This window comes from Thalassophryne amazonica, chromosome 22, assembly GCF_902500255.1.
Source record: "Thalassophryne amazonica chromosome 22, fThaAma1.1, whole genome shotgun sequence".
In the NCBI taxonomy this organism is placed as follows: Eukaryota; Metazoa; Chordata; class Actinopteri; order Batrachoidiformes; family Batrachoididae; genus Thalassophryne; species Thalassophryne amazonica.
In genome coordinates, this window is record NC_047124.1 from 31,971,757 (window position 1) to 31,985,986 (window position 14,230).

At 40.7% G+C, this 14,230-nt stretch overlaps 1 protein-coding gene across 1 annotated transcript in view; it reads left to right on the forward strand.

Annotated features, from left to right (window-relative positions):
• plxna4 (plexin A4) overlaps nucleotides 1-14,230 on the forward strand; it is a 658,913-nt gene that overhangs the window by 130,499 nt on the left and 514,184 nt on the right. The gene's annotated exons all lie outside the window — the stretch shown is intronic.

Consider the following 14,230-nt stretch of genomic DNA (forward strand, 5'->3'; position numbering starts at 1 on the left):
AATTTTAGAAGCTAATTAGCTCCATCCAAAACCAGACTGTACCACTACACGGCAGAGGGTTTTCACTAACCAAAATACTCGACATGTTCTCATGAAAATAAAGATACATAAAATATCACTCCTTTGTTAGTACTGGAAACAGTCTCACAAAAATATTGTGATTGACGGAACATAATCATTGAGTGTTAAACAAAATTTAGGAGTGGAGCCTGCGGCTCAATTTGACTCCTCACGGGAAACTTCACCTGGCCCGGACACCGAAAGATTCAAGAGCTTGATCGCTGTTTGGATCCCACCGGCTCCCGTCACTGTTTAGTCTCACAATTCTTTGTTGGTGGAGCGATTTGTCTGGTTAATTCTAATAACAAACAATACTCCGGCATGCTAACTAGTTATGCGGCCCTGTGGGGTCGACGCCACCTTCTTAGAGGGACAAGTGGCGTTCAGCCACACGAGATTGAGCAGTGAAGAAGAAACTCCAGCCGTGTTGTTTGAGCTTGCAGCAAACCGTGTTGTTTTGTACCTGTGACCGTTAACCTGGACTTGCCCAGACATGTGCACTCATAACCGCGAGATGGCTAATACCAAAATGCACTATTACAAAACCATTAAGTCGTTTGTAAATCACGTAGAATTCACTTTCTAAATTATAAAAAAAAAAAAAAAATACTGTCTCTTGCAGTTAGACTGTCCTCAGCATATCTTCTTTGCAGCCTCTGGTGGTTGAGTAGCGGTGGTAAATGTTCACTGTGTTTAATTAACTTAACGTAGAATGTCCCGTCATAACGGAGTGAGCCCTGGTTTCCACGTCGATTGTGCTCCATCCTCCCTGATCGCACTTTGTAACTCTCTCTCTCTCTACTAGCGCGCGCCTGCTGTCCCCGCTCTTTCTCTGCACTCTGGATTTGTGATCCCGCTGCACAGTCCAGAAGAGAGCCCTCTTTGTGTGGGTGCTGGCAGCCAGACGCACGCGGAGAGATGGATACGGCCGAGACTGACTTGATTCTGCCTCCTTGCCTGGCCTCTGTCCAGACTCTGCTCTCCTGTCTGAGTGCTCCTTCTTTCTCCTCTGTTGCTACGCTGCAGGATGCGGCACGAAATACCTGACTGAAGTGATATTATTGACACTATCACAAAATACTATGTTCTCCCTTTAAAAAATAAATAAATAAATGAAAGAACATGCAAGTTCAACTGGCCAGCATGAAAGCTATCATTTGCCTTCAACATATCAAGTAATAATAATAATAATAATAATAATAATAATAATGATAATAATAATAAATGCCTCTCTTCTGTCTCTAGTTTGCAAACAGCATCTCAGAGCGAGTCTCAGATTCTGTATCAAATATTACACAAAAGTTAGATAAGCCACCACATATAAAGTGCAGTTCGCAAATGTAAAACAATTAGCTAGTGTCGCCGACCGAACGGTCCCCCCTAAAATCGATCCGCCTTGCATCTGCGCATGTGTCATTAGCCGTGGTTCACGGATTAAAACCTGATTTCTATTGATAACACCGTAAAGGTTTGGCGGGATATGAATAAATATACTTCCGGGGTTTCCAACCTTTATTTTCTGACACCTCTGGTGAATAACCCAGATTTCTGCCCAGGGGTAAAGAGTGCAATATTTCAAAGATGGTATAGTACAGGAATAAGGGTGGTTGGTGATTTATTTGAAGGTAATGCCCTTATGTCTTTTACACAAGTTCAGCGTAAATATGGAATTCCACAGAAGGATTTTTTTTGCTTATTTACAGGTGCAGCACTTCATTCAGGCAAATTTTAAGACCCCCCAAGAAACAATGTTACCGGGACCTATTGAGAAGTTGGTTCTGGATATTATTGATAAAAAATCTATTATTAAGCAGGCTTGTGTGGTTTTGCAAGAATATAATCGGCATAATATTGGTAAAGCCATTGAACGGCGGGAGGAAGACTTGCAAAGTCGTTATGAGGGGGAAGACTGGAAAGACAGTATTCGTTCCACTCACTCATTATTTGTTAGTAATAAACACAAAGAAACCCAGTATAAAATTCTGCATAGACAGCATAGGACACCAGTTTTTTTGAACAAAATAGACCCACATAGGTCACCTTTGTGTTTCAAATGTAAAGTAGCTAATGGGACATATTTGCATTGTTTATGGAGTTGTCCAAAAATAGTTAAATACTGGTCTTGTGTAACTAAGGAAATCAGTGCTATACTGAAGATGAGAATCTGTAAGAATCCAGGCCAGTTTCTATTAGGGCTGCCATCTCCCAATAAATTGATGGACAAAAATAAATAAAAATTATTAAGAAAACTTCTATTCTTAGCACAAAAATGTATTCTGTTTAACTGGATTAAGGAGAAGCCACCGACAGTAACTCAATGGTATAATGAAATTTTTAGAGCATTACCAATGGAAAGCTTAAGTGCAAAATTAAGGGGTAACAATGATAAATATTTGGACGTATGGTGGCCTCTATTGGAATACTTGCCCGGTGATCTTAGGGATATCTTGCAGAGGGGCACAGGTATGTTGAAGTGGAGAATCGTAGGCTCTTCTAATTGAATAGGTCTGTATGTTTTTGGTTAACTGACTACATTTCTCCCCTCCTTTTTTATTTATTTATTTATTTATTTTTTATTATTTTATTCCAGACTTATCTATGCATAACTCAGACTGCTCAGTGTTTGTAGTTCTGATTTGCTTTTCGGTGTTGTTATTGATTGTGTGTGTTTTGTGGAGTTTTGTCTTTAATATGTTAAAATTTCAATAAAACATGTTAAAAAAAAAACCTGATTTCTGCTTCAAACTGCCCTCAAGTCATCATCTATCTCAGCAACAGATATCTGAAGCTTTTGTACAACAATCATTTCCACATAAATTCAGCATTATTTCATAATAAAAGGTGGCAGAAGCGATCAGAGCACTGCGGCTAAATGAGCTGCTAGCTGATGTGTTCACTGCGTATCGGGCTAAGTTTCTGCTTAAAACAGCCTCATTTCTGTTTAAAACTGACTTTAGAATGATTTAAGTGGTTTTGCCTTTATCATCTGATGGTTAATAATCCCATTAATCCATTTGATTGCTTTGGGTGAAGAGACTGCGTCTCAGATGAGCTGCTGTGGTCTGAAATGACGCACGCGGAGATGCAAAAGGCGGACCGATTTTTAGGGGCGGACCGTTCGGTCTGCAACACCGGAACAAAATCAAACCAGGAGCAATGGTGGTTAATACAAAAACAAAAATAAATAATAAATAACAAAAATAACTGTTGTCCAATAAATGGGCGTGGTCACTTTGGGAAAGAGCTTGTGTGACAAGGTTTCCTGTATTAGCATTTTATTCCAAATATCTGAGATAATCTGGCTTGTTGTGTGGTTAATTGCACTAATTTTTTTTCTGCTATTTTTTTTTCTTTTGTTTTGAAACCTGTAAAGTGTCTTTGAGCATTGTTAAAACCGATATACAAATAAAATGTATTTTTATTATTGTTAATGGTCCATCTAAGAAGTCTGTGCTACCATACGAGGTCTGATAGAAAAGTATCGGACCTTTTTATTTTTTTCAAAAACCTGATGAATTTGAATCACGTGTGCTTGCATGAGCCAACCTTAAACCTTCGTGCGCATGCGTGAACTTTTCCACGCATGTCGATTGCATCATTTTCTGGTAAGCAGCCTTTGTGTGAGGTGTGTGTCGTGCGCTCGGCGTTTTTTCATTGCAAGGAAAAAGACGGAACGACTGGAGCAGCGCCGCATCAAATTTTGCCAGAAACTGGGCGACAGCCAGGTGGAAACCATTCGGATGATTCAGACGGCTTTCGGTGACTTTTCAGTCGTGTACTATCTGAGAAATTGTGGAAGAGGTGGGCATGTCACAGCATGTCCTGTGAGACTTCAACATGGAGGCGCTTCTGCTCCGCCGTCAGAAGCTTCAGGAAAGAATTTCGCCGCCACTCTTTTCATGGCCAAATCTTCTTTCACAGTGGAATGTACCATAAAAGTGCTGATGTCCACCTCTTCCGCAATTTCTCGGATAGTCACACGCCGGTCCCGCATCACCACAGCGTTCACTTTGGAAATGATCTGGTCGTTTCTGCATGTTGATGGCTGCCCGGAGCATGGCTCGCTCTCCACCGTTGTGCGGACATCTTTAAACTGGTTGTACCGCTCCTTAATCTGTGTGATGCCCACAGCATCGTCACCGAAAGCCGTCTGAATCATCCGAATGGTTTCCACCTGGCTGTCGCCCAGTTTCTGGCAAAATTTGATGCGGCGCTGCTCCAGTCGTTCTGTCTTTTTCCTTGGAATGAAAAAACGCAAAGCGCACGACACACACCTCATACAAAGGCTGCTTACCAGGAAATGACGCAATCGACAGGCGTGAAAAAGTTCACGCCTGCGCATGAAGGTTCAAGGTTGGCTCATGCAAGCACACGTGATTCAAATCCATCAGGTTTTTGCAAAAAATAAAAAGGTCCGATACTTTTCTAATAGACCTCGTATTTGTGTTGTCTGAAATTACAGTATTATTTAATTTATATGTTAGCGCCGTTAGCAGGTATTGATAGCTTGCGAACTTTAGCTGCATCAACAGTGCTAAAACTATTGAGCTAATACCACACACAGTCTTGTAGCTTTTAAGACTCAAACTGTAGGTGTCCATTATGAAAACCAACAGCCAGTCTGCAAAAATATGCGTTAATCAAAGGTCAAAACCACGCTTACTTAGCCTATTAGCCTTAGCTACCTTGGCAACTTTGACATAGGTGAGCTTGTTTTATTTATCTCGTCCTCATGACAACGACGATTTTGTTCAAGCTCCAAACCTTTACCCCTTCACGGGTTCCCCGGGTGTCAGGTAAGATGGCGACCTTTGGCACCATCCTGTTTGAGCTTCAAACCAAATATATATGCGTTCTGGTGAGAAAACCCACAACCCAAGGACAACTTGGAAAACACTGAAAGCCAATTTTTTTTTTTTTTGAGGAGTAGAAAGTTAAAACACAAAGACTGGGTGAGTCAGAAATTTGATGTAAGAAAGAACACAATCTGCAGACGTTATCAAAAGGTTATATTGATATTATTCTGTTTTCTGACTGTAGATGTTTATGGTAGTTTTCTTTTCCCAGACGGCAGTAGTGTAATGAAAATGGGCCCACTTCCTGAAAGGGCAGGCAGAGAAAACATATTTCATTAGATGTTTCAAACGGCAGAGATGGCGGGCGTGATTGGCAGACAGCACAAATAATACAGGCTGTGTCAATGACAAGAAATAAAAAAAAAAAAAAAAATCACACATTTTACAACATCCTCACACACACACACACACACACACACACACACACACACACACACACACACACACACACACACACACACACACACACACACACACACACAGAGCTTTTGTTTGCATGAACACACTGATGCTGGAAGGTTTTTTTTTTGGAGGAATTATTAATCTTGATAGTTTATGAGTTGAAGATGCATTCGCTCATCAATCCTCCAGTCCCACATAGTCGCCTCTTATAGATTCTGTTAACCTTTGAACCCTGGGTAACGAGGCGCCTTTGTACATGATGGCAGCATTGCTTTTGCACAAACAACAAGAAGGTGCAATCAGAAAGTTCAGCACCTGTCTCTTACACATTTAACACAGATTCAGGCAAATTATTTCTTAATACTTTATCGTTGACTAACACACAGTCCATCCATTGTATTTGGCTCGCAAACATTTCAGTTAAAGAGCTCTGAAAGTCACTTAAAAGTCAAAAGGTCATGTGACCCATCAAAAGATGATGTGTGATTTCATATCAGTGTTTAATATTCATCACAGGTGTATCTTTTATCAATTCTTTTAAATAGCGATCCTAAATGTTCCTTATGTAGGCCTACTGGGGACACTGCTTATCCCTGGATGCTGTAGCATGACGCGAATAAGGCGAACAAGGCGTCAATCTATCGTAGGTTGCTCCCCCAGTCAAGGTTCTTAGCTGTGTACAGCTGGGTGGACTACGGTGGCCAGCAGGAGGTGCTGCGCAGTCGAGTAAACCGCACTCCCCTATGTCAAAAAGACATTCTAGCGACAGATGCTAGCAGCCTTGGAGTGTAGCACCAACCTCCCATACCAGGGAGTGTGAATCAAGTCCATTGAGTGATGAAACACCACAGGCGATGCCATGTCCTTGAACCAGGCCTCCAAGCACATAGACAGCTAGAATGTTGGGGAATCAAACCCAGGACTATGTATAACCCAACTCTTATCTCACTGAGCTGCTGAATCAGACTTTGGCATTGGACTGTGATCTTTATGTTTCAATGATTTTTGACCTCACTTTGTCTTTGCCCCTCAGTCATTCCACCAGGTTTGGTCAAAATCAGATGAAAATTCCTTGAGTTGTTTTATTCACACACAGACAGACACACGGTGGACCAAAAACAACACCCCAGAGTTTTTAAAAGCCATTACACCTGTGTGATATCACAATATGTATTACATGATGACTGAAAAATGGACAATCATTTGTTTCGTGGTATCACATGCTGGATTGCAAAATGCTCTCTTTTTACCATGTGTGATAATTCCGGTGCACCCATACACGTTTGTACCTCTCTAAAAGTCCACACATGTTCTCACTGCCTCACTCAGGTCACGTGAACAGTCTTCCTTTGGGCTCAGAATCAAATTTCAGCTCTGCACGGCTGAACCACAGATCAGAGCGATAACTATCAATCAATCAATCAATTTTTTTTATATAGCGCCAAATCACAACAAACAGTTGCCCCAAGGCGCTTTATATTGTAAGGCAAGGCCATACAATAATTATGTAAAACCCCAACGGTCAAAACGACCCCCTGTGAGCAAGCACTTGGCTACAGTGGGAAGGAAAAACTCCCTTTAAACAGGAAGAAACCTCCAGCAGAACCAGGCTCAGGGAGGGGCAGTCTTCTGCTGGGACTGGTTGGGGCTGAGGGAGAGAACCAGGAAAAAGACATGCTGTGGAGGGGAGCAGAGATCGATCACTAATGATTAAATGCAGAGTGGTGCATACAGAGCAAAAAGAGAAAGAAACAGTGCATCATGGTAACTACCTTTTGAACCTTTCAGTGACGTTGATTTAAAAAAGTAATGTTACATCTCATCAATTCAGCAGCCATCAACCGACGGTACGCATTCATATGTTATGGAGGCGCGGCGTTGAAGGGCGGCCTGAAGGGAAGGGGATTTTTTTTTTGTGTGTCAGTTACAGCTTTATTTACAGTTATATTTTTGCTTATTACTCGAGGCCGAAATATGGCCATCGGGTAATGCGAAGGCTTTTCATCCGTCTGCCCATCCGTGCTCAGCATAAGTTCAGTCCTATTACTACCGGAGTGTTGAAATTCACAGGGAATACAGACATTGGACAAGTTCAAAGATGGCTAACCTTTATGTATTTTAAGAGGTTTAAAAAGTCGCTTTCTGTTATAATCTTGCTAACCGCATCATGTCTGGTAGATTATGTAAAAGCTAGTGAGAAATAAACACTTTGAAAACTGAAAATGCTGTTTTTGGAACCTATTAACACCTCTGAACTTATTAATGAGACATTTTATAGAGGTTAGCATGGTGACATCACTTCCTAGTTTAGCTACTTGCTAACTGCTTTGTTTCTGGTAGATTATGTAAAAGCTAGTGTGAAATAGACACCTCTAAAACTGAAAATGCTGTTTTTGGAACCTATTAACACCTCTGAACTTATTTATAAGACATTTTACGGTGGTTAGCATGGTGACATCTCTTCCTAGTTTAGCTTCTTTGCAACCGCTTCATTTCTGGTAGATTATGTAAAAGCTAGTGTGAAATAGACACTTCTAAAACTGAAAATGTTGCTTTTGGAACCTATTAACACCTCTGAACTTATTTATAAGACATTTTACGGAGGTTAGCATGGTGACATCACTTTCTAGTTTAGTAACTTGCTAACTGCTTAATTTCTGGTAGATTATGTAAAAGCTAGTGTGAAATAGACACTTCTAAAACTGAAAATGCTGTTTTTGGAATCTATTAACACTTCTGAACTTATTTATAAAACATTTTACAGAGGTTAGCATGGTGACATCATTTTCTAGTTTAGCAACTTGCTAACTGCTTCATTTCTGGTAGATTATGTAAAAGCTAGTGTGAAATAGACACTTCTAAAACTGAAAATGCTGTTTTTGGAACCTATTAACACCTCTGAACTTATTTATGAGACATTTTACGAAGGTTAGCATGGTGACATCGCTTCCTAGTTTAGCTACTTGCTAACCACTTAATTTCTGGTAGATTATGTAAAAGGTAGTGAGAAATAAACACTTCTAAAACTGAAAATGCTGTTTTTGGAACCTATTAACACCTCTGAACGTATTTATGAGACATTTTACGGAGGTTAGCATGGTGACATCACTTTCTAGTTTAGCAACTTGCTAACCGCTTAATTTCTGGTAGATTATGTAAAAGCTAGTGAGAAATAAACACTTCTAAAACTGAAAATGCTGTTTTTGGAAACTATTAACACCTCTGAACTTATAATTTATAAGACATTTTATAGAGGTTAGCATGGTGACATCACTTTCTAGTTTAGCAACTTGCTAACCTCTTTGTTTCTGCTAGATTATGTAAAAGCTAGCGAGAAATAAGTACTTCTAAAACTGAAAATGCTGTTCTTGTAAACTGATAATTCCTTTGGTGTCATTTACAAGACATTTTGTGGAAGTTAGCTTGCACGCTAACTCAAAGCGAACCTTCTATAGAGTTAAATTTGTCTCATTAATACACGCAAATGCACAGCTAGGATGTTATATAAATATTCCTTGATTTGCACAACATGAACAAATGATTTGATTTGAACATGTACAAATTGTACATAAGACAATAGAATCTTATAATTAATTAAACAACTGCAAATTATAAAAGACACAATGCCCATATGGCCGAGAGTATTTTAGCATTGCGTTATATTATTTTACTTACATATGAGATTTTGGTCATATCGCACAGCCCTAGCCCTAGCGGAGCTCAGTGATTGGTTATCAGCACATTACAATGGAAGCTGTGTTATTTCTGATCATGAATTGTCATCTCAGCGAGAACACACAGTTTAGTCAGAAGACTAATGCTCCAGAGTGACTCTGGCTCTTAGCAGAACACCATTATTCTAAGGGCTAGTAGCCACCACGCGGCACATGCATGACAGCCGCTCTTTCAAAAAAAGGTCAGAAGGAAAAAGCAAGGAGCAGTAAAGAAGTGGAGGAAAAATTGCCCACTCCAAAATGTTTTTATTCTGGCACAATGTTCATCTTTTATCCACTTTATTTGCCATCGTGCTTCTCGCCTGTTTTGGTTTTGTCCTCTTCTTTGTCATTTCTGCTTTCATCACCCTGAATGTGACCCAAATTCAGGCTATCTGTATTGATTATTCACAGCTCTTCATAAAACCCGTTGTTATAGCCTGGAGCTGAGTGTGGCCTAGACCAGCCACATTCCATCTATCTAATGAAAGCAGAGCCCATATTTCCTCTGTGACACCCCGCCTGATGCATCTCGTGGTGATGGCCCTCGCTGAAAGGTTATGAGGAGACGCTGAGCACTTGCACGATTGATCACAAACAGAGGGGGGGTGCACTTCCAGAAGAACAGTAGAAAACAAACGAAGACCCCCTGGGCATCACACATCTAACAAGCAACTGTACTAAAGATTTAATATGGTTTAATGGTTTTTATGCTAATATATAATCAGTGCATGTAGACCTTTGGACATAAAGATGCTCCTACTTGTGTATCATCTCCAAAAAGGATAGTTAAAAACTGAGTTTCCTTTAGACCCGTTTGCTTTTGGCCTAAAGGTCATTTAGACGTTCACTCATTTATGCTGATCACTGACGCAGGTGATAAGCAGCAGGTGCTGGCCACTCGCACGTCCACGTTTCACCTGGCTGCCATAGATAGATGGCTACTTTTGAGGTGTGCAGATGGACCAAATGTCTCCCTCAGTGGTTGCCATCCAGGACCCGAGTTTATTCTGTAGTTTGACCAGTGCATGTTCCCAAACCTGGCCTAGTTAATAACTCTGCAGTGGCATTCAGCCTTTGAGGTTAAGAGATACCTGGGAAGAGCCTATGAAGACATGGGATTGCACAACAGAGGGGCTTGGAAAGTCGGTATCACGTATGGAGAATAACAGTCCATGTCCTTAGTGTCCTGTTGCTTCCTGTCTTACTGTATAGTTGTCAACTAACCAGTGTCTAGGGTGACAAGTGGACATCTTTGGTGATAGGTTTCCTTGGATGTTCCTTGGGTACCGCTGGAATGACTTTGGTCAAGTGAGGGTTACTAAGAGAGACTAGGATGAGGACTATTGATTGGTTTGTGAGGGTGCATCAGCTTTGACATTTTGGCATCGTCTCTGTGCATGATCCAGCGCGCGGACTCCGGTATCTGGAGAAGACCACGAACATGCCCATGTTTCACCTGGCTGTAGCAGATAGATGTGGGAACATACAGCTTATTTGCCTGGATGGTTGCTATCCAGGACCCAAGGTGGATGCAGCAAAACGCAGTACCAGACTTGTATATCCCAACTCACCAGTATTATCCCTGATCCTCAGTACATTTTCTTGCTAACCTGCTCTACATTCACCTGATTGGCTCAGTCAGGGGTCTGATGAGCACACCTGAATGAGGAGGACCAGAATTGAGATCTGATCTCTACAAGACTCATTTTTAAGGTCCACCAGCTTCAAGGAATTGCTTTTAATCAAATGCGCCTAATGGCGCTTTGCAGTTTCTAACTCATGCACGCTATCTCATCTAACCGTCTTACAGACGCTGTGTCAACTGTCAAAGCATTTCCCCCTCAGACGCTCACAACGCTGCTCAGCTATGAATTACGCGATGCCCGTTTCAGTCCCAAATCCACTGCTTCAAATCCATCCACACGCAGAATAATGACTAATCCAAGGCACCATTATTCTCTTATCAAAACCCATAAGTCACTTTGCCAAGAGTGACTTAGCCGGGACAGAATATGACACACGCGTACAAACACACAAAGTGAATCGCTCCTGTCTGCGCACAATCATAAAGTCACGGCAGTATGTCTGTGAGGAAAGCACAACGGATGGGAGTCAATCAGGAACTGTATGCATTGAACCGTCTGCAGCACATGCAGATGTATTGAAGTGATTTTTCTTTATGCAGTGTTTTTTTTTGTTCACTCCCTTCACTTTGCATCACTTTGCGCTGAGTATCTTGCTGCACTGGCGTTTCTGCTGCTGCTGCTGCTGCTGCGTTGGTGGACGGTGGGGAATTGCGGTCGCTGGCGTTCTTACAGTACCGGAGCCTGACTGCAGTCTTCTTCCATCTTCATCTCTCTTCCTGCTTCTTGCCACTTTCGCCTTTTCTTAGATGTGCACCAGCGCATGCAAACGAACTCGCACAGTCCCGTAGGAGTTGTGCACGCACACATGCTCTCATTCACAATGTTTGCAGAATCCGCCGTGAGATCTAGCTGACATTTTTCAAGGGTGGTAATAAATTATACAGTTTCTATACTCATTTGAACTGAAACTGTAAGAAATTACAAAGTTTTGTGAATAATTGTATTTATTATTTGGCACATTTACTTGATGTCATTTTTTATAACTGCAGGTTGAGATATTTCTTTTGTTCAGAGCTTGTCTTGTTACCAGAGATTGATTAATGGTCATATCACCATCCATTGTTCACTCTTTTTTACCTAATATTCCCTAAATATTACTCCTGTCAACTTTCTTTTTTCACGCTATTCATCCTTGACCCAAAATACATAAGCAACTCAAACGGCAAATGTCAACTCTCCCCAGTTCGTCCATGATCGAAGTTACATGCTTACACACACATAGAGGCCACTTGGCTTTTAATATATAGATGATTTACCGCCCCTTGGTGGAATAGCATGTAAATCCAGAATTTAATTTTTAACATCCATTGTTCACTGTTGTTAGCTAATATCCCTAATTTCTTCAAAAATATTAGTCTGTCAACTTTCCGTTTTCACAACGTTCATCCTTGACCCAAAATACAAAAGCATACCAAACGACAAATGTCAGCTCTCCCCAGTTTGTCCGTGGACAAAGTCACACACACGCACGTACGCATACACGTACGCAGAAGCCACTTGACTTTTAATATATACACTAGCGCAATCCCTGTGGATAAATCCACTGTAATCTACTTGAAATTCCCCCCAAAAGACCTATTATACAGTATTTTAATCAAATTTATTAAATGAAATTAATGAAGTATATAAAATCTCCCAAATAACAACAGCTAACTATTTTATGAGATTTCTTAGTTCATTGTATTTATGATGTGATAAATAAAATGTGCTTTATTATGATCACAGCCAATAAATTTGGCAAACATTTGTTGAATCGTTAGTCTTTTGCTGAAGCAATTATTGAGAAAATACTGAGAAACATGTTCCATAGTCCTTCTGAATGACGTTATTTTCCAGAGTATAAGTCAAACCTGTTGAATGGTGGATGCAAGTGGTGGAAAGGAGATTCCTTCATTGGGTGTCTGGGCTTACAGTCAGGGACAGGGTGAGAAACTGAGGTATCCAGCAGGGACTCTGAGTAGAGCCACTTCTTCACATAGAAAGGAGCCAGCTGAGGTGGTTTGGGCATCTGGTGAGGAAGCCCCCGGGTGGTCTTGCTGTGGAGGTCTTACAGGCATTTCCAACTGGGAGGAGGCCTGGGGGAAGACCCAGAACATGCTGGAAGAATTATGTTTCTTAGCTGGTCTGGAAATGCCTCGGGATCACTGAGAAAGAATTCCAGGACTTAGCAGAGGATGGGGAATTGTTGGATGGTCTGCTGTCACCACAAAGCAGACTCAGATAAGTGGCTGAATGAGTAAATGATTGAATGAATCACAATATCGTGTGCTTCTAAAAATATTAGTCCCTGTGGAACACAGAATTTACCTTTGTGTTGTACAAGTAATGTCCTCAGAGTGTAAATGTTGTTCATGGCAATGTCAAAATAGAGCATACGGAGCACAAAGCTTCCATCTCCTGGCATGTTAAAATAGGAGCCTTCCTTACTTGTCCATGGACCAAGCAGGTTTTCGGTATCACTTAAGGTGATTAAACAGTGTACCATGGCTTACACAAAAATGTATAATAGCTATTCCAGGGTGGTAGCAAGGTAGGGGTCAAGGAAGAATTACACAGGGGTCAAAATTTAAAAATGCTCCAATCACATTGAAAACTATATCACATTATTTGTCTGATCATAACAATTGCAAAAAAATATAGTTTGGACAATCTATGAGGGAATGTTCTGGAGTTATGGGGTAAACACAGCAAAAACGATGACAGAGTTCAATTTTAGTTTGTACAGGGGTCAAAAGTTAAAGTTCTTCCAATTTCAGTAAAAATGATACAAATTATTGTTTTGTTAATAGGGTACTAATAAGGAATAGTTTGCACCATCTGTCATGTTGAGTTATCACGTTACAGGGTAACATATGTCACATGTCATAGAATCCAATGGATGTCGACCTTGTTTGACCTTTACTTTGGAGACCAAACCTTCAACACAGTCAAAACTATTACATTTATTAATCCTTTTATTTTAACCAATAATTTGCATCATTTTATACTGAAATTGGAGCAATTTTAATTTTTAACCCTCTTTGTCACCATTTTTGCTGTTTTTACCCCATAACTCCAGACCATTCCCTCATAGATTGTCCAAACTATACTGTTTTGGAATTGCTATGATCCGACAAATAATGTGATATAGTTTATAACGTGATTGGAGCATTTTTAAATTTTGTGCAATTCTTCATTGACCCCTACCTAGCTACAGCTACCACCCTGGGCTGGCCATCATACATTTTTGTGTAGGCCATGATACACTGAGGCTGGATTCGAAGTGACGTTTAGTCACCTTAAGTGGTACCTATTAGGTCAAAATTGATGACTGGCTCATAGCTGGTTAAGCCTCATTGTGTTGGTAGAAACTATTTCAGCTTCTTGCTCAGTGCCCTTCTTCCTGTCCAACACTGTCAAAAGTGTGGTGCAGTTGGGGTTAGGGTTAGGGTTACCACAGAATTGCTCAGGTAATTAAATTGAATTAGGAACCGGGCTTCAAATACGTAGACCTGGGTTGGATTCCAAGTCATGCTTCCTGTTTATTTATGGGCCTCCAGGATAGTTGTAG